The following is a 19,495-nucleotide window of genomic DNA, read 5'->3' as shown; positions in this document are numbered from 1 at the left end:
GTTTGATCAAACTATATTAAATTCACATTCTGCTTCTTCTGTCATTTACCTATTTCTTAATGAAGGTGGGTGGCTGAATCTGGCCATTCAGGGGTCCAGGCAGGGTCCCTGGCTTGACTGGTGGTAACGAACTCTCTTGTATTGTTTGTGAACTTCACCTCCACTATTGCCCCTGGTAGAAGCATCAGTTTTATCTGTAACTGAGGACGGAAGGCCTATGTTTCCTGGGCTCCAGACACCCGGCTTCTACCTGTGTCCCCTCTGGAATGCTGGGCTTTGTGTCTCATACTTAAATGGACTGACTCCTACCACACCTGCCACTGAGTGACTCCAGCATCACCTGCTGCTGTCCACTCTTCCTTGATGGCCGACCCTTGTAATGACCATATTATTGCTAATAGGGCCCACTCTGGACCGAGTCTTCCCATTATGATCAGTGTTGAGCCTCGTGTTGACCTTAGCGGGTAGGCACAATAATCTCCACATTTCTCACTGGGAAAGTTAAGGCTTAGTTTAACTTGACCCACAAATAGTAAGTGTCAGAGCAGGGCTTTGAACCTGTGTCATCTACAGAGCTTGTAGCTCTTCACCACCACGCAGCTTCCACTGAGCTGCACTGCTGCTCAGTAACACACTCACAGACTTGGGCCTGGGGTAGGGGCGCCGTCTTCCCATGCTCCAGGGAGGCAGCTTCCCCAGCAGCAATCTCCTCCAGCAGCCTTTATGATACTCCGTGTCCCTGACATTCACAACTCAGATCCCAGATGTCCCCCCTTGCTGGTAGAGCCCGCTCCCTGTGGCAGCTGGTGTGCCCCAAGCATTTGACCTGTGGAGAGCGCATTTGACGTGGGAAGATGATAACACCTTCTAGAGCAACCACCTGAGTGGGACTGAGGCCACCTCACTGGCAGCTTAACGCCATATTCATCTGTGAGTTTCTGCCCAGAGAGGACGTGGCAGAGCTGTGGGTCACCATGATAAGACTCATCCATCCCCTCATCGGCTTGTCCTTTGGTACAGTGGAGGCCAGAAAGCAGAAAACCACAGGTGAAGCCAGGTTTCCTTATGGCATTTAGGTCCTGCCAATCAAAGCCACTCATGTGAGGTGCTGATTCAAGACTAAGCTAGGCTGGACACAGGCAAGGGGCAGGCATTCGCCTTCCTGGAATAGATTTGGCTTTTAAAACTGTTACAGCAATATCCTGAGTCAGGCAGATCTATATGGTATGTAGTCCATACATATTTGTAATTTAAAAAAAAAGAATAAGTAGTAAAAATAAACAGGTCTTTTAAAGGCTGCCAACAACTTCCCAAGTTCTATTTCAGTCCTGTTAGCTGTTGGCTTTCTTGCTTGCCTTTCAAAGAAGCCAGGTTTGGCATTGCCTTTGACTTAGAACCATCAGAAACTCTGTTAAATTTGCTAAGGATTCCAATTGTTGGGAAAAGAGTGGGAAATAGTAATACAGAAAGACAAGGTAATCAAATGGATTAATGCTGGGCAGGAAAGACTAATAATTGTCCACGGAGTCCCCACATCACACCAAAGAGGCAAGAACACAAGCTTCCATGTAGCACTTATCCTTAATTTTGCTTGTGTATTTTTATAATGTTCTCTGCACCCCTTGGATCTTAGACTTCTATGACATCTGTGATACACCATTGCAAGTCACAAAGTGCCCTAGAAAAGCTCCTAGGGTCGGCAAGTGAAGGAGACTAGGAAATCTTGGTAGAATTTTATCAGTGAGGCAAAGGAAAGCTGATTTATTGAAGATCCAATGAGTTGGCAACGAAACCTCAAGCAAGCCTCCCATGGCCTGCTCCAGTCTCTTCGAACCCTCTTTACAATAGATTTCTTCATAAGAGTTGAAAAAGGTAATAGCAGGGCCCGGTACAGTGGTTGGTGCACGCCTGTAATCCCAGCAGCTCGGGAGGCTGAGGCAGAAGGATCACCAGTTCAAAGCCAACCTCAGCAACTTATCGAGGCACTAAGCAACGCAGACAGGCCCTGTCTCTAAATAAAATATAAGAAAGGCTGAGGGTGTGGCTCAGCGGTTAAGCGCTCCTAGGGTCAATCCCTAGTACCAAACAAACAAACAAAAAAACGCAATAGCAGGCATGTCCAGAGCCAACAGGCTAAGTCTCATGAAATCCTGGAGGGCACCACAAAGCCATGGAGTTAAAGCAGGCAGTGAATTGTGTGTGTGTAAGGGCTTTGGTGTGTCCTGACAGGCAGAGGCTTAGAGGGTGAATGAACAGTGGTATGAATCCCTTCCCCTCTCAGTGCTGGGAATAGAACCCGGGGCTATGTGCTTAGAAACACTCCATCACTGAGCTACACCCCAAGGAAGAAGCTAGTTTAAAAATCCTAAAGGCCAGAAGTGACTGATCTTTGACAGCTCTATACCCACTGCTAAAAATAAAGTCTTAGTTTTGAGTTGGTGCCAACCATTTGGAGGGCAGGGACCTTCCTTCTCTCTGTCTATTTACTTGGTGCTTTCAACAATGCTCCTGGTGAACTGTGGCAGTCAGCCACTTAGTGGGTGTTCCAAGACAACAATGGCCCCCACCTGGTTCTTTCTTTGAGCTAATGGACAAGAGCAAGCTGTATGGCTTCTTAAATAAAACAGCAGCCTCTGTGACCTCCGGCTTCTCAGCCAGCAGCACCAGCTCAATTATGCACTCGGAGCTTAGCTGTGAGGAGCACATCAGCCTTTACTCCAGATTCATCATCCCTCCCACCCCCGCAAGTGATAGAAGAGGAAAAGAATCAGACATTTAAATAATCAGAATTTTTAAAAGCATAAAGCAGAACAGATAGTTTTATTTTAGACCTTCAGTGAAAGTGAATTAACGTTTTCCTTAGAAAACATGAACGGAGAATTTCAGATGAATTTGTTTTGCTGCCTGGAGTTAAATTTGGGGTTTTTTGGCTTTTGTTTTTGTTTTTTAACCTTGACTCTGCAGATTCACCACCACTCCCCGCTTTACTCTAATCCATTGTGGGTCTGATCCTCCACATGTGTTGCTGGATTAGGTAGCCAATGTCCTCAGGAAAGGTATGGAGCAAGAATGTTGGGACATCCGAATGTCCCTCCTGATCACCTCCTTGACTATGGCCTGTTCTACCATTCCCCATCACCACGTCTCTCCCTGGCCCCCTCAGCACCTGGGGGCTGCTCATTCTGTCCATGGTTTCTCCATCACCTGGGTCTTTGCTTTAAGGTCAGTACCAAGCACTTGGCCTCCCAAGATCCAGCTACATTTTAAAAGCAGGATGCTTATCCAGAGAAATAAAAGGCAACTATCCAGAAATGGATTTAGTTACAAATGTAATGAGTTGATGTGAAAACAAAAGTACAAACATTGTAGAAGGTTCTGAAGTGAAAGGAAAATATGCCCAGTCCCTTTCCACATCCCAGCTCACTGCCAGGGCAAGATGGGACAGGAAGGGCTACTTTTGACCATTTTCTTCCTCCAGAACATAAGGAAGCACTCCCCTAGCTGTAAATAGCATGATCCATCCTCTTTCTTGATTTGTCTCTTTAAATAGTATCTATTGACTTTTCACCATGGAAATTGGGAAGCTGGATCATCTTTCTTTTCTTAAATTTTTATTTATTATATTTTTATCTTTTGGTCCTTTTATGAGTCAACTGTAGAAATAAGTGAAGACCCACCAAATGTGAAAAGCAAAGGCTATATATTCTGAGCTTGGTATAGCAAGGGAGTCAGCCGCCCACCGTCATCAGGATCTTGGCAGAAACGCAAAGGCAAGCAAGGGAGTGAGAGAACTCTCTAGTGGAAAGAAGGGAAGGCTTTGGCTGTGGTCTGTGGAGGCTGCTGGCCTGGGGAAGCTCTGACTGAGCTGGCTAGAAAGGGGCATCCTATGTGAGTAATTAGTGGTACCTGTTTTGTTTCCTCTGGTTGATGTTAGGTTGGAAGCAGGGACAAAACTTAGGGAAGCTGGTTCATTATCAATCAAGTCCTGGCCATTTGGGGTTGATCTTTGCTGAGGGCATTGTTTAGCTCCTGGATTGTCACTACTGATAGAAATCCGGCTTCCTGCAGGCCTGACTTACACTAGAAGGCCTCTGCACTGTCCATTGGGTTTCCTGGGCACGTCGTTGCAGATTGTGGGTCACAGTTCTAGCTGTATGAACAGTATGGACATTGTTTGTGTATTCAGTCCCTCACAACTTGAGCCCTATAAATAACAGAATTAAACTTCTGCGTCTTGATCTTTCAATGGTAAACTGTATTTCTCCCCATTCTGTACCATTCCCACTATCCCCATCCAATCTCCCTCTCCTACCTCCTGGTTTTTGCTACTTTCACCATTACTTGTATAATATAAAGATTCCTAATGTCTCTATGCCTTTTCAGTAAGTACAAATATCCTGTGATATTTGAAATTCAAGAGCCAATAAGCCACATTAACAATATCAGAATGAGATAAAATAAAATAAAGGATGATAATAAAATTAAGAAATATAAATATTACTACTTGAAAAAGTAAGTGGGATTTTATCCACAGAGAAGGAGCAGTGATTCCTATAAGCCTATACCACTAGAAACATAAAATTTAAAGCCTCAATATAAAATTGAATCTTTTATTATACTTCCATTTTTTTTTTTTTCCCAAAGGGATGCCTGTCAGGTAAACTTTCTTGGTCTTGAAATGTCTGAAAATGTCATTTCTTCAACCCACATTTGATTGACAATCTGACTGGATACTTATTTCTAGCTTCAAGGTTTAAGGCTAGGGGGCTACTGCACTCTTGACCTCTACTATCCAGTATTATAGATAAAATCATCTGGAACCAAACTGATTTTTTGAATATATAAATAATTTGCTTGTTTCTTTCTAGAAGACTTCAGGATCATCTCTTTGTCCTCATTGTTCTGGAGTTTCAGGAGGATCTGTGCTATAGACTGAGATCCACCCCCTCCCCCCAAAATTCATGTGTTGATGTCCTACTTGCAATGAGAGTGTTTGGACATGGGCCTTTGGGAGGATGGTGAGATATATTCTCTTATGAGAAGGCTTACTTCCCCTCTCTGCTCTCTGCCCTGTGAAGATCCAAGAAGGCATTCATCTGTGAACAGGAGTCCAAGAATCTGTCCACTCTGACATCCTGATCTCAGACTTCGACCTCCAGAACTATGGTAAATAAAGATTCTCTATTTAAGTCATCCAGTCTGTGGCACTGCTACAGCAGCTGGTGCTGATTAAGACAGTGTCTAAGGAATCACTTTGGATGGAGACCTGAAATCCTCCTGCCAGATATTCTGCTTGTGACTGGGGTTGGCTCTCTCGGGGCTGTTAAAATCACCTCCCTTCAGACCAGCAGATACTGTAGGACTGTCTTCTGACTCCACGCTTTGACTCTGCAGTTGCTATTTTAAGTAACTCCTTGAGGGAAGCATGTTATAGCAGAAAGAGAACCAGATTTAGAGTTATGGAAGCCCCAGCTGTCCTTCCTCCCCGACCCATTTTGGGCTACCTGCTCCCACAGGAGCCCTCCCTAGGCATGTCTTCAGTCCTCCCAGCTACTCCGGGGCATAGCAGAGAGTGAAGATGACTACACCAGGGTTTCTGCCTCCTCTCCATTCCCAACCCCCAATGTCAGGACTGAGAAGAGAGAAGAGTCTGAGGTTATCTGCATGGATGGAGATATCCAACCAGTTATGCTTCCCTCCTGCCTTCTCCTTGTGTGACCTTGGGGGAAAGGTCAACACCACTTTTTTTTTTCCTGTACTGGGGATACTGGGAATTGAACCCAGGGTATTCTACCACTGACCCACATCCCCAGCTCTTTTTATTTTATATTTTGATACAGGGTCTTCCTAAGTTGCCCAGGCTGGACTTGAACTTGTGATCCTCCTGCCTCAGGTGTGCATTACCACACCCAGATACATAGTATCTTTTAAAACACAACAAATTTTAATATAAAAAATGTTAATTTATCATTTTGTTTCTTTTATGGATCATGCTTTTAGTGTTATATTAATAAACCTTTAATGTTATGGTAACTCTTTTCCTAAAGCAAAGTCACAAAGATTTCCCCTTATGTTTGCTTTTAGAAATTTGTTTTGTTATTTTTGCAGTGCTGGGGCTTCCAGGACCTCGTGTGATGGCAGGTAAGTGCTGTGCCACTGAGCTACATCCCTAGCCATCTTCTGGAAGTTTTGTGCTTTTTCTATTTTTTGGTACTAGGGATTGAACTCAGGGGGCATTTGACCACTGAACCACATCCCCAGCCCTATTTCGTATTTTATTTAGAGACAGGGCCTCACTAAACTGCTGAGGCTGGTTTTGAACTCGCCATTCTCCTGCCTCAGGCTCCAAAACCACTGGGATTACAGGCATGTGCCACCATGCCCAGCCAGTTTTGTATTTTTAATGTAGGCCCATGAGTCTACGTGTGTGTGTGATAGAGGTAAGGGTCTAAAATTCACTATTTTGTTGCTGGCATTTATATAAACAATTGTGGCATTTGCTGAAAAGAAATTCCATGGAAGTATTTTGAGGCTTTTGTCAAAAATCAACTGACCATAAACACCATAATAGTAAAGGTTTATTTTCACTGATTGATTTATTCACCTTTACAGAAATGCTACACAGTCTTAATCAATGTGACTTTAGGGTAACTTTTGATATAGTGTAGAATAAGTCCTTTAACATTGTTTTTCTTTGTCAAAATGTTTGTTTTGTGATGGAGTATATGAGAATACTCTCATTTCAACTTGCTTTTAAAATATTGATCGAACTCCAGTATAATCAGATTCCAGCATGGGTTAATTTTTCTGACATAGAGTTATTTATGTCTTCGTCCACTAGATCTGTGCTGGGTACTTTCAAGGTGAGCACTGTTTTCAACATGACAAAATCTCAGCCTGTGACCCCAAGGGGGTTCATGGTCTCCTACAAAGATGTGCCTGCCCACAAATAGTGCAGCACTCAGTCTGAGTCCACACAGGTGATGCACACAAGGTGCCAGAGAAGCTCATTCTGCAGGATGAGGCTCAGGAGGCTTTGCCCCAAAGGTGACAGTTGAATGAGGCCTTGAAAAATGGGGAGTTTTTCCAAGATGAGCCGTAGAAGCTCCAGCAGAGTAGGAAAGAATGGGGAGAGGCAGCAGGGCCTGATAGCAGACCCGAGAGGAGAAGCTTTAGACAAGAGGTAAGTGAGCAAGGTGCGTGGCACACACCTGTACATCCAGCAACTCACAAGGCCGAGGTGGGAGGGTTGCAAGTTCAAGGCCAACCTGGGCAACTTAGCAAGGGTTTGTCTCAAAAAATTAGAAATTAAAAGGGCTGGGGTTGTAGCTCAGTGGTAGAGCATCCCTGGGTTCAACTCCAACTACTGGAGAGAGAAAGAGGCGATTGAGTGGCAGAATGGGAGGCTGGGAAGCCAGGGCACGTGCATAACCTCAGGCAGTGTTTGGGGCAGCTGAGGAAAGCAGGGGTCTCAGGAGGTGATAAGGGAGGGCGCCATTTCCATGCTCCATCATTGGACCCATAATCTTTGCTTCTGATCCATTCAATCTAGTTCTGCTATCTAAGAACATCCTCTTCTGGTGGGTTCGGGGTGCAGGGGGAGAGAGAGACAGAGAGAGAGTGCAAGCATGCAAGAGAGCATGCAAGTATCCCACGCGAGTCTGCTCCTCCAACCGGAAAAGTGATCTACCCATGTGATTCGCCAATACCATCCTCAGACACTTTTATTACCACTCTGCACCCATCACTCTCAAATCCTGAGGGGTCTGAGGATGAATGGGGCCATCTTTGGACCAGCAGCTCTGAATGTCCTTCCTTCCTTCTCTCAAAGCTTACTGAGGTTGTTTAATACTTGCCTTTGACCCTAGAGCCTTCCTACCAAACACTGCTGTCGGCCCACATCACCACACGTGCCTTCGCTCTCTCCTTTTTGGTATAGTTGCTCTAATCTGCCTAATGCAGAATGGATCCTAAGTAATATGGGACCCTGGAGGCCACTTCTATCTGGAATGAGACTGGCTCTGTTTATGTTTCAGGATGGGAGACTTCTGGAACACCCCCAGCATCTCCTCACAGATTCCTACAGAGCTCTGCTGGTAAATAGCCCAAGCCCTGGAGACACTGATCTCCAGTCCAGCCCTGCAGGCATCTCTGAGCACAGGCACAGCCTTGAGTTCCTAGAAAAGTACCGACCACCAGATACCTCTAAGCATATAAAGGTGATGTGGGACCTGAACAAAGTAAATGAGGAGAGGAGTCAGGGCAATGCCACTCCCAACCTTCTGTCACCTTTAATTCCCTTAAAGATTTTGAGTCAAGTAAAGAATTTTTGTGACTTAAGGGCCTTTTGAGAGTCAAGAGTTATGATACACATAGTCAACTGGCCACTTCTGACCTCTTTGTACTTGAGTGACATCCTGTAGAGAAGCTGAAAAAACAAGATCCTCATTTACCTAGCCTCCCTTGCAGCTAGAGGTAGTGATGTGATCAAGTTCTGGCCAATAAGATATGATGGGACAGAGTCCTGCAAAATTCTTTCCTTTACAGATGAAAGAAGAAAGGCATCCGAAGAAGTGTTCTTTAGCTGTTAATTCTTGCCCCTTGTCCACGATTCTGTTGGGAATGCTGTTGCAACATTTGCAACAATAGCAGCCATCCTATAACCATGGTATCTTGAAAAACAAAAATGGAAAACCAATACTTGAAAGATAGGAGAGAAAAAACATATGAAAAGTACCCATTCCTTAATGTCATCACTGAGCTGCTAGTCCAACTCTGCCCTAGATTCCTCCAGACTTCTCATTAGATGAGATAATAGAGTATCTTCATTTCTTAAGCCATGTAACCATGAAAGTTCCAATAATGCAACCACCCAATGAAGCCAATAACTCCAGAGACAGAGTGACAAGACAAGAAAGAGCTTTATTGGCAACAAGTTGGAGGATGGAAAACATTTACGCCAATCTTGTCTTATCAGTGGTCACAGGCACAAAAACTTACATGGGGTTTCTGGGAGTCTAATTTTAGCCAGATCCAGGTGGACCCAGGAAGGCTCATGGAGTCTGGCTGTAGTCAGTTCTCTTGATGCGGTTTTAATGCTGTCCCTAAGTCATCAAGTGTCCCAGGCACTCCTGGTTCCTGTGAACCTGACTGGGAGGTATGGAGATCTTTAATGTTTTCCCTCATTCTTCTTTTCAGGCAAGGTCGGCATTGTGGGTTAATTATTTGGGGAGTGAGCAAGACAGAAACAGTGCAAAACAGACCTGAAAGTGTCAGGAACAACCTAACCCATTGATTCACTTTGGTTCCATCCTGGTTACTGGGGGAGTTTAACGGAGACTGACCAGAATGACCCACTTTCCCCAGAGCTGAAGATCAGCATTTCAAGAAGGAAGGAAAGATGGAGAGTGAGTGACAGATTCAATACAAAATTAAAGATTTGGGTAAAAGCAAGGGGACAGAAGAGGTGTGAAGCTACAAACGATATCAGGAGAAGAATCCACAGCCAGGAGCAAATTTTGGTCAAGGAGAAGCCGGAAGGCCTGGAAGCAGCACCGTGGAAGCACCAGACAGGGGTCTGCAGTGGAAATGTTGGGTTTTGTTTTTGTTTTTTCTCTGCAGTGCTGGGGATAGAACCCCTGGCCTCTCACCAACGCTGTACCACTGACTACACACCCAGCCTGGAGTTGGGATTTGTCCTGAGGGAGGCTGAAGATAGAACAGAGAAAGCTCATTCATAGAATTGGGATGCTTCATGGTTCAAGGGCTTTGGAGGGAAAAGACCCAGCTTCTTTGGGGGTGATGCAGACAAAATGGTGGAGAAGCCCAAGCCCAAGCTGAGCAAGCAAAAGCAGAGCCCAGGAAGAACCTGTTCTTTAACAAGGAAGAGCACCTGGGAGGTGCCATTCGCAGAGTGGGTAACCTGACCGTGTGACCTCCTGAGCTGCAGACCACAGGGTTGAGTCAGAGCCAAGCAGGGGAAACTGAAGAACATAAAAAACATGGCAGGAATGGTGTCATCGAGGGTGGCCTGAGCCTGAGGAGCCTGGCACTGCTGGATCCTTGTGGTTTTGTTTGGATAAGGACAACTGATTGATGCAGAAGAACATGTAAAATGCTAGTGTATTCAGCCTACAGCCCGAGGGCAGGGCCAGTCTGCTGAGAGCGACCTGTAGACCTGTATCGTTGGTTCTGGGGCCATAACAGCATGCACACACTGGGGACTTAAGCAACAGAAATTCATTTTCTCCAGAGGCTAGAAGTCCAAGATCAAGGTGTCAGTGGGCGCCAGTTCCTTCTCAGCCTCTCTCCAAGTCATGCTCAAAGCCGCCTTCTCAGTGTGTCCTCTGCAGTCTTTCCTACATGAATGCACAGTCTGTGTCCTTAATCTCCTCCTCTTTTTATAAGGACACCAGTCACGTGGGTTGGGTCCCAGCTACCGGACCTCATTTGACCTTAATTACCTCTGGAAGGGCCCTATCTCCAAATATAGTCATGAGGTAGGACAAAAGATACACAAAGAGGTGGGAAGATAACCTACAGGAAGCACAAGGAAATAAGATTCAGAAGCTCCACATACTTTTCCAGGTCTGTCACTCCCCAAGCCATTCCCTTCCAGGCCTGTTATTCCCAAATTTCCAGAAAATCTGTAACTCTACCTCTGCATTGTTAATTGACCCCCACCCCCCACATATACTCCCACACACACAATAAATAAAGGAAAGAGAGAGATGATATCTTGAGGAACCTATAGTTCAGGGGACTTTCCAGCATTATCTATTGATCAAATAAGGACACCCATGTCAGCCTAAGGATCCTGAGATTGACCAGGGTAAGGCACCCTGGCTTCAACCCCCATTATCAAAAAAGAAAAGAAGAGCTAGGAATGCCCCCCCCCCAAAAAAGTATCTCTCTGCAGATGGCCCTCATTCTCCCTTAAATGTGTACCCACCTTCCTAAATGAACCTCTGTCTATGCCCCTGATTGGCTCATGCTGAAATTCTTTTCTGCCTTGTAAGCCAAGGACCCTTTTGATTCTGAGTAGAGTTCCCCCTGCCCTCTGGGAACTCCTCAGGCCCTTCTTGGGGACAACTCTTCTTCCATGACAGTCACATTCAGGGGTACCGGGAGTTAGGTCTTCAACAGGAACCTGAGTAGAACACAATTCACATAAGTCACACACAATCCACAGCCCTTATTGGCATAGTAACAAATTACCATGACTTAGTGTTTTAAAGCAACACAATTTATTCTCTTACAGTTCTGGAGGTCAGAAATCCAATCAGTTTCACTGGGTCAAAGTCAAGGTGTCAGTAGAGCTGAATTCCTTCTGCTTTCTTTCTGTTTCATCAGACTATTTGCCTGTCCCTGCAAAGAGAAATAATTTTCTCATATTATTTTATTAATGACGTCTTTCTTTGTGTGGGGTTGAGGGGAGGGGAGGCGGTGCCTGGATCCAACTCAAAGCTTTGTAAATGCTAGGCAAGTGCTCTACCACTGAGTTACATCTCCAGGCCAGTGATTTATTCTCTCTTTTTTCCTAGGATTTCTACTATTTAGATTATGGATATCCTGTACCTATCTTCTAATTATCTTATTTTTTCTCCTTTTCCATCTTTTTTTTTTTTTTTTTTTTTTTTTTACTCTGCTTCCTGGGAAAATTTTCAGCTACTTTTCTAACTCTTCTATTGAAATTTAAAATTTATGTCCTCATATTGTAAATTTCTAACAGGTATTTTTGGCCCAAAGGACTCTCTTTTTATAACATTCTGTTCTTGGTTAATGATTGCAATATCTTACCTCTCTAAGAACATTTGTTAATTTTTTTTAAAGTTTTCTTCTATCCACATTGTTTCTATTTCCTACAAGTTGCATTTTTTCTGTTTATCTTCTTTGGTCTCTGTCTTGTTTGAAGCTTTCCTTGGCAGCCAATAATTCTTAGTTGTCAACCTTTATAAAAGATCTGAGGAATAAAATGTTCTTAGATGGCTTTGGGCAGGTGCCTGAGATCTGTCAACAATTAACTTTAATGTGAAAAGAACTGCTTGGACCACTTAGTGGATAAACCTGATCTTACCTGTGTTTTGGGGTATTTCCTCCTTACCTGGAAAATTCTTCCAGTCTCCTGCCAGGAAGGTGTTGGCCTTGCTGCTATCTTTCTACTATCCCAGAGAAGAAAGAGAAAGAGGATTTGACATTCCGTATGCACTTGTTTCACACTTGTCTACTTAACATAGAAACTATTTTCAAGGAAAAACCTTGACCCTTCTGCTAAGGTGAGGGATTTGTAAGGGATGATCTAGGATCCTACTGATTTTTAAACAGACTTTCAGGCAAGCCTTTTTTCATTAACAATGTCTTTTTTATTTTCTTTTTTTGTACTGGGGATTGAACCCAGGAGTGATTAACTGCTGAGCCACATCCCCAGCCCCTTTTTGTATTTTATTTAGAGACAGGGTCTTGCAGAGTTGCTTAGGGCCTCACTAAGTTACTGAGGCTGGCCTTGAACTTGCAATTCTACTACCTCAGCCTCCTGAGCCACTGGGGTTACAGGCGTGTGCCACCAGGCCCAGTTTCATTAGCAGTGTCTTTTTAACTTTCCATTTTTAAGGTTCCTGCAGCTGCCAATTTTGGAGTCTTTAGGTCATTTATTATAAGTTTGGGTTCATATTTTACCCAGTGCCAGCTTAGAATTCAACATTTTTGACCCTGCTAACTTTACCCTTTACTAGCCCATTCTCCAATTTCCAAAATGGTGTTTGCTCTTCCATCTTCTCCTGTGTTCTGTGTTCCTGTGGGTTTGTGTCAATTTTTTTTTTTTTTTTTTTAGTTCTTTTACTGTAATTTTTGTGAGGTCTTAAGAGGCAGAAAAAATAGATACATTTGTTCCTCATGGTGAACCAGATGGTAAACCAATTTTCTTTCCTCCGCCTCCCTTCAAAAGTGGTTCGATTGTAAAGCACAGTCCCTTTAATTGCACAAACATTTATTGAACAGCTACTATCGGTCAGCCCTGTGTTTGTCACTAAGCAGGGCCACCCAAACACATGGACTTTGAACAAAAATTTGCAGAACTTCATTGAGGCAGCATGAAAGTTATAAAGCAAGATCTTTGAGCTGATTGCCAGGGGTCCCCAGCCTCCTTGGTAGCCCCTGACTTGCCCCATGGTGGCCATGATTGGCATGTCTGGGGCAGCAGGCTATTTCAGGTTCTGGGTTAATAAGGGTCAGACACATTTGATCTAATCCTCATTAGCACTCTGCTCTGACCAAACATTCAAATGAAAAAGAAAAAAAAAGAAAAAGAAATAGACTTTGAATTCTTGCTCACTAAAAATATTTTCCATAAATACCACATGAAAGAAAAGGGCAGAAGCAAAGTATATTAAATATAAGTCTATTGAGTCACTCTCATTAGTCACCCCGATTCCTCTTTGTTTCAACCCTATAGATTAAACTGGGTTATTCTTAGCCAACATAATCCATATAATACTAAAGTTCCATCATGTGTAATTAATATAAAACACTGATGATTCGCTTGTTTAAATAGTATATTAAGGTGTCATAAAACAAAAATCTGAAACTAGAGCTAGGGCTGCAGCCCCCAGGCCACTTTCAGAGAGAAGGTATGTTTTATCTGAAGTTTATTTTTGTATGTTTTATTGTATGCCAGGTCCTGTCCTAAGCACTTTACAAATGTCCTGTTGCCTCCGTCAATCTCTGAAACAATGTCATGAGAGACATACCACCAGTACTGTCATAATGTAGAAAGTGGCAGGCCCAGAAAGGTTAGGCCACTGTCAAGTTCACACAATGACCTAAGGTCGCAGCAGTCTAACTCCAAAACCTAGAAAGGTCTGGGCCCTGGTGTGCATAACTCTAAGCCAGGAGCTCTCAACTGGGGTCATTTTTGCCCTTTGTCTCCAGGGGACATTTTCAATGTCTGGAGACAGTTTAGGTTGCCATAGTTTGGGAAGGGGACTCTACTGGCATCTAGTGAATAGATGTCAGGGACAAACATCCTGCAATACCCACAACAAAGAAGCATCTGGCCCCAATGTCGAGAGTGCCAACATGTCCAGAATGCTGGAGCAGGTAATGCTGGCGCACCGGCCCCTGGGGCTCTTCATCCAGTTTTGCAAATCCTTCCTCCAGACATGGTAGAATTTGCATTTCTTGACATCGGTGTGGCCTTGTTTCTTGCTTTCGCGGATGTAATGTCACTACAAGTGATGTGTGGCACTTCTAGGCAAAAGCTAAAAGCCAGTGCGAGATGGTAAACACAAGGATGAAACGTCCCCAGCCTGTGTCCTTATGTAAGGATAAAGCAGAATGGAGCCCTTCAAATGGCCTGTGACAGATAAGCAACCTGAGCCGCAAATAATCTGTGTGGCTTTAAGCCACTGAGCTTTGGGGTCATATCACTTAGACTCCCTTGACTGAGAAGAGGCCATCCTAATTTAAGCATCTATGTCTCTGACTCAGGAATGTGACACAGGTCCTTCTGCTCCATGCCAGGTTCCTCCCTCAGGTGAAAAATTTCCTGTCCCCATATGACGAGGCCTGTCAGGCATCATGGTGCCTGTTAGAGGTTTTGCTTTGCTACTGAGCTGAACACGTCTACATTCCTTGATGGTGGACTTGCTTCCCTTGTACTTCTTGGAAAGCCTCCAATGTGAGTTACCGTGTACTCGTTGCCATGACAACCAGGCAACTCAGACTTTCCAAGTTCATACACACATTTGCTAGTCTTGCTCTACCTCAACGAGTTCTGGTGAGGTTATGATTTTTAACATCCTAATATCTAGGATTACATAAGCTTTAAACTCAGCATTAAAAGAGAATAAAATCATGGCATTTGTTCAACATCTCTAGCAATTAGAGAAATGCAAATCAAAACTACACTAAGATTTCATCTCACTCCAGTCAGAATGTGGCAGCTATCAAGAGTACAAACAACAATAAATGTTGGCGAGGATGTGGGGAAAAGGCACACTCATACATTGCTGGTGGGACTACAAATTGGTGCAGCCAAAGTGGAAAGCAGTGTGGAGATTTCTTGGCAACTTGGAATGGAACCACCATTTGACCCAGCTATCCCTCTCCTCTATTTATACTCAAAGAACTTAAAAACAGCATACTACAGGGACACAGCCATATCAATGTTTATAGCAGCACAGTTCACAATAGCTAAATTGTGGAACCAACCCAGATGGCCTTCAGTAGATGGATGGATAGGGAAACTCTGGTATATATACACAATGGAACATTACTCCGCATTAAAAGAGAATAAAATTATGGCATTTGCAGGTAAATGGACGGAGTTGGAGAATATCATGCTAAGTGAAGTAAGCCAATCCCCCAAAACCAAAGGCCAAATGTTTTCTTTGATATGAGGATGCTGACTCATAATGGTGATGGGGGAGCGGGGCGGAGAGCATGAAAGAAACGGAGGAACTTCAGATAGGGCAAAGGGAAGGGAGGGGAAGGGAGGGGACAAAGGGGTAGGAAAGATGGTGGAATGAGTTAGACATCATTACCCTAAGTACATGTATGAAGACACGAATGGTGTGGAAATACATTGTGTACAATCAGTGACTTGAAAAAGTGTGCTCTATATGTGTAATATGAAATGAATTGTATTCTGCCATCATGTATAACAAATTAGAATAAATAAATAATTTAATAAAAATAAATAAATCAGTAAATCCCAGGAGGTGTGGGCAGCCTTCCGCCATTGTATTTAATTTTATTCACAGATCTTTGCAATGCTGAAGAAATCTAAATGTTCTGACTTTACAATTTGTAAATCTTACTTCATATGTAAAATTAATTACCTGGAAGTGAATAGAAATTTCATTGGAATTTCGCCTAGTATGGATAGATATGGAATAAGTATGCAAACTGAATAATACAGATTAATAAAGAATCCACATAATAATTTATTGTTTCAACTAATTAAAAAATTGAGTACTCAGTGTAAAACATATCTAGATTACAGAATTGGGGCAAAGTAGATAAACAAGTATTTGTGGAAGCCAGAGGCCACATAAAGTCAGAAAAATAACAAACTATCACTGCTACTTCTGCTTAGAGCGGCCCTCTGAGGTCCTTAAAATGCCAGTCTTCTCCCCCTCACACCCTTGTATAATTTTTTCCCACTGTTCTTCCATTTCAAAATGCCATCCTATCTCTTCTCCTTTCACCCAAATTGAACAAATCCCACTTTAATAAGAAGGTCAAGTTTCTCTTCTTCTATGAAGGCTTCCAAGCTTTCCCACCCTCTTTCTTTGACAGCATTTGTAATTTGGGCCATGTGGTTTAGTCCTGGGTTGTACTTTCTTTCAACAGATTGATCATTTATATCCTGAGTTAGACCCAAAACTATAAAGGCCCTGACCTGAAGGAACTCATGGTCTGACTGGGCTGACAGGTGTAGACACATGTAAACACATTATGATAAATACATAAAAAGGGAAGGCTGAGAGTCATGTGACTTGTCTACATTTTACTATTCTGAGAGTGGTTCTGCTGGTTCAAAGTGGGAAGAACATACAAGGTATGGGGCACACAGGCTAGTTTAGCAGGTAACTATGTCCAGAAGCCAGAAAGCAAGACCTGCCAAGTGATTAGTGCCAAGGGACTATTAGGGATCATCAAAGGTTATTGAAAACATACCAGGGAAGGGAGGTCACAGTAAGGAGGAGCATATTGGGCAAATGACATATAACCCCGTTCCAGTTACTATGGCTGCATAACAAATTACCCCAGAATTTAGTGGCTTCAAGTACTAATTTTGATCATGATTCTACAATGTAGACCTGGCTCAGTAGAGATAGTTGTCTTTGTCTGATCTGCTCAGCATTGTCTGAGAATCTCAAAGGCTCACTTACCTGCATAGCAGTGGATGTTTGGAAGACTCAAACAACTGGGGGTGGAGCAATGGGGGATCCCTGGACTGATCCTCCCAGCATGGAAGTTCCAAGGCAGCCAGGTGTCTGGGCCTTTTTTCTACTGCTACACAGCAAATTTCTACAAATTTAGTGATTTAAACAGATTCTGTGGGTCAAGTTTCAGTCATGTGGCTTAATTGGATGTTCCGTAGGGTCTCACGGGGCTGCAATTTAGGTGTTGGCTAAGCTGCACTCTCATCTAGAGACTCAACTGTGGGAAATCTGCTTCTAAGCTGATTCGGCTATTTGTCAGAGTTCATCTCTTTGTATTGTGAGGCTAAAAGGCTGAGCTTGGGCTGGTTGTCAGCTGGATGTCATCCTCAGCTCCTGCCCACATTCAGAGGGCAGAATATAGACCCCACCTCTCCACATAAAGAGTAATCTATCACATAAGAAGGAAAGCATATGGGAACAGGAGGCTATTGGTGTTATTTTGGAGAAGAAAATCTTCCATTTGTCTTCTGGCCACAGCAATTCATATAATTTCCACATGCCAAATACATTTACTTCCTCTCCCCCAGTCTCAGATTTGCTTATCAAGATATGGCACAAGGCAGATAAATGGGGTGGGGGGGGGAATTTCTAATACAATCCAGAAGAAACCATTTTAAAAACCAGGATTGGTCATCTGAGCTGATGTTGAGATGAGGATTGGTCGATGCTATGCAGAAGTTTGTTAAATCAATGATACTCACGTAAGCATAGTTTATAAGACATAGGGTTGCATTCTGCTTTGTGTCGTTTTAGTCCCCGATGAGATGATAAACTTTTAGAAAATAGAGACGTTGCATTTGTGTTTTTATTTCCTTGCTTAGTGCTAGTCCCAAGGGAGGGACTCAACTCATTCCTATGAAACTTATGAATTCCTCAATTCCCTCGAGGCCCCAGTGTGCAAATTACTGTCAATCCTTGGAAAGTCTCACTGGAAAAGGTGTCTGTTTACCAACTCTGCTGTCACAACAGCCCTTTGCATCAGGAAGCACAGTGTGACTTTGAGGAGGCAGCTGGGTGTTCAGAGAAATTTCTTTCACTTAAGAATCTATCTCCACAGTGGGTGGAACCGAAAGAGAAGACTCACGTGCAGAGGAGCGTGGCTGTGGTCACAGGACACTGGTAGGGCTCATGGGAAGGTCTGGTCTTGGAAAAGTTTCCTAGGACCTCGCTCCTTCACCTCATCCCCACTGGAAGTAGTCTCTAGTTTGAGGAGTTGAACTGATAAGATGACTTGAAGAACAAGTTCATTTCCTTGTTGTACAGAAATATGTTAAAAGGGATGCATTGATTCTGAGCTGTCTTCTAAATTTTTTTAAATTTTTAGAATGAGATTTGTATCAAGAGCTTTGATAGAAAGATTTCCTCATTGTGTCCTTTCTTCCCATTTGCACTATTTTTTTTTTCCAAATCCATTTCTCCTCAGAATCATTGCAAAATACCCTCCTGTGTTTAATCATTGGTTTTCCTTATTTGGGGGTGGGGGTGAATTTCCTCATGGGTGGGGAATTCCCCTCAAAAACATACTATCTGGGGTAAGAAGAGAAACTGAAATTTATTCAGATGGAAGTCAGAATGACTTAAAGTTCAAATCTTGATTCTTAAACTTGAAAGTGTCTACAGATCACCTAGGCAGGTTGGTTAAAAAATGCCAATCCCTAAAAAAAATGCAAATTTCTTACCCTTCCCCAGGTCCTTCAAGGAGAAAGTGTGAATGTATTTATGAAGAGGCTTTGGAATATGCATCCTTAATAAATGCTGAGCTAGAGATGGACATCCCTTTGTCAACAAGTCTTTGTTTGACAAGGCTTTGCTCCATCCTTCAGGACGAGGGTGTGGTTAGGGACTAACTCCATCCGGTCTCCCTCCTCCCAGCCAGCCTTAAGTCTGATGACAGTGGCTGCCCACACTCATGTGGTAAATTTTCTTTTCCCTTCTCTACATGTCAAGTTTGCCTTTGAGAAGAACAGAAAACAAAGGGTAGGATTAATTGATGAGAATCCTTCCTTTTTTAATATCTATGATTCTATTAATTATTTCTACCCACAATTCCCAATTGATCATAGGCTCCTACAAGACTGAATTTTTATCTTAAAACTAAGCTAAGCAGCTACTTATGAGTTCTAATTTCACAAGCTCTGTTCCCTGTGGAAACACTTCTGATTAAGCCCAATTCCCAATTCACATTAAAATGTAGCATTAGGGATTGAAATTAAAACTAAAGAGGATCCCAAAACTGCTCATTTTCTTCCTCCCAGGGTTGACAGCACCATTGTGGTTTTGATAATAACACACATTCCTGACTCATCTTGTTTTCAGGGTAATCGGAGCACTTTAATAGTCTGGGGCTGCCAGCATGGTGGCTCATGCCTGTAATCCCAGTTACTGGGGTGTGTGGGGGGGGGTGAGGCAGAAGGATCACAAACTGGAGACCAGGCTGAGCAACTTAGAGAGACCCTGTCTCAAAATAAAAAATAAAAAGGACTAGGAGCCAGACATGGTGGCACACATCTCTAATCCCAGTGGCTTAGGAGGCTAAGGCAGGAGGATTG

Source organism: Marmota marmota, unplaced genomic scaffold (assembly GCF_001458135.2).
Source record: "Marmota marmota marmota unplaced genomic scaffold, marMar, whole genome shotgun sequence".
Lineage (NCBI taxonomy): Eukaryota > Metazoa > Chordata > Mammalia > Rodentia > Sciuridae > Marmota > Marmota marmota.
Note: the sequence above shows the minus strand (reverse complement) of the source record.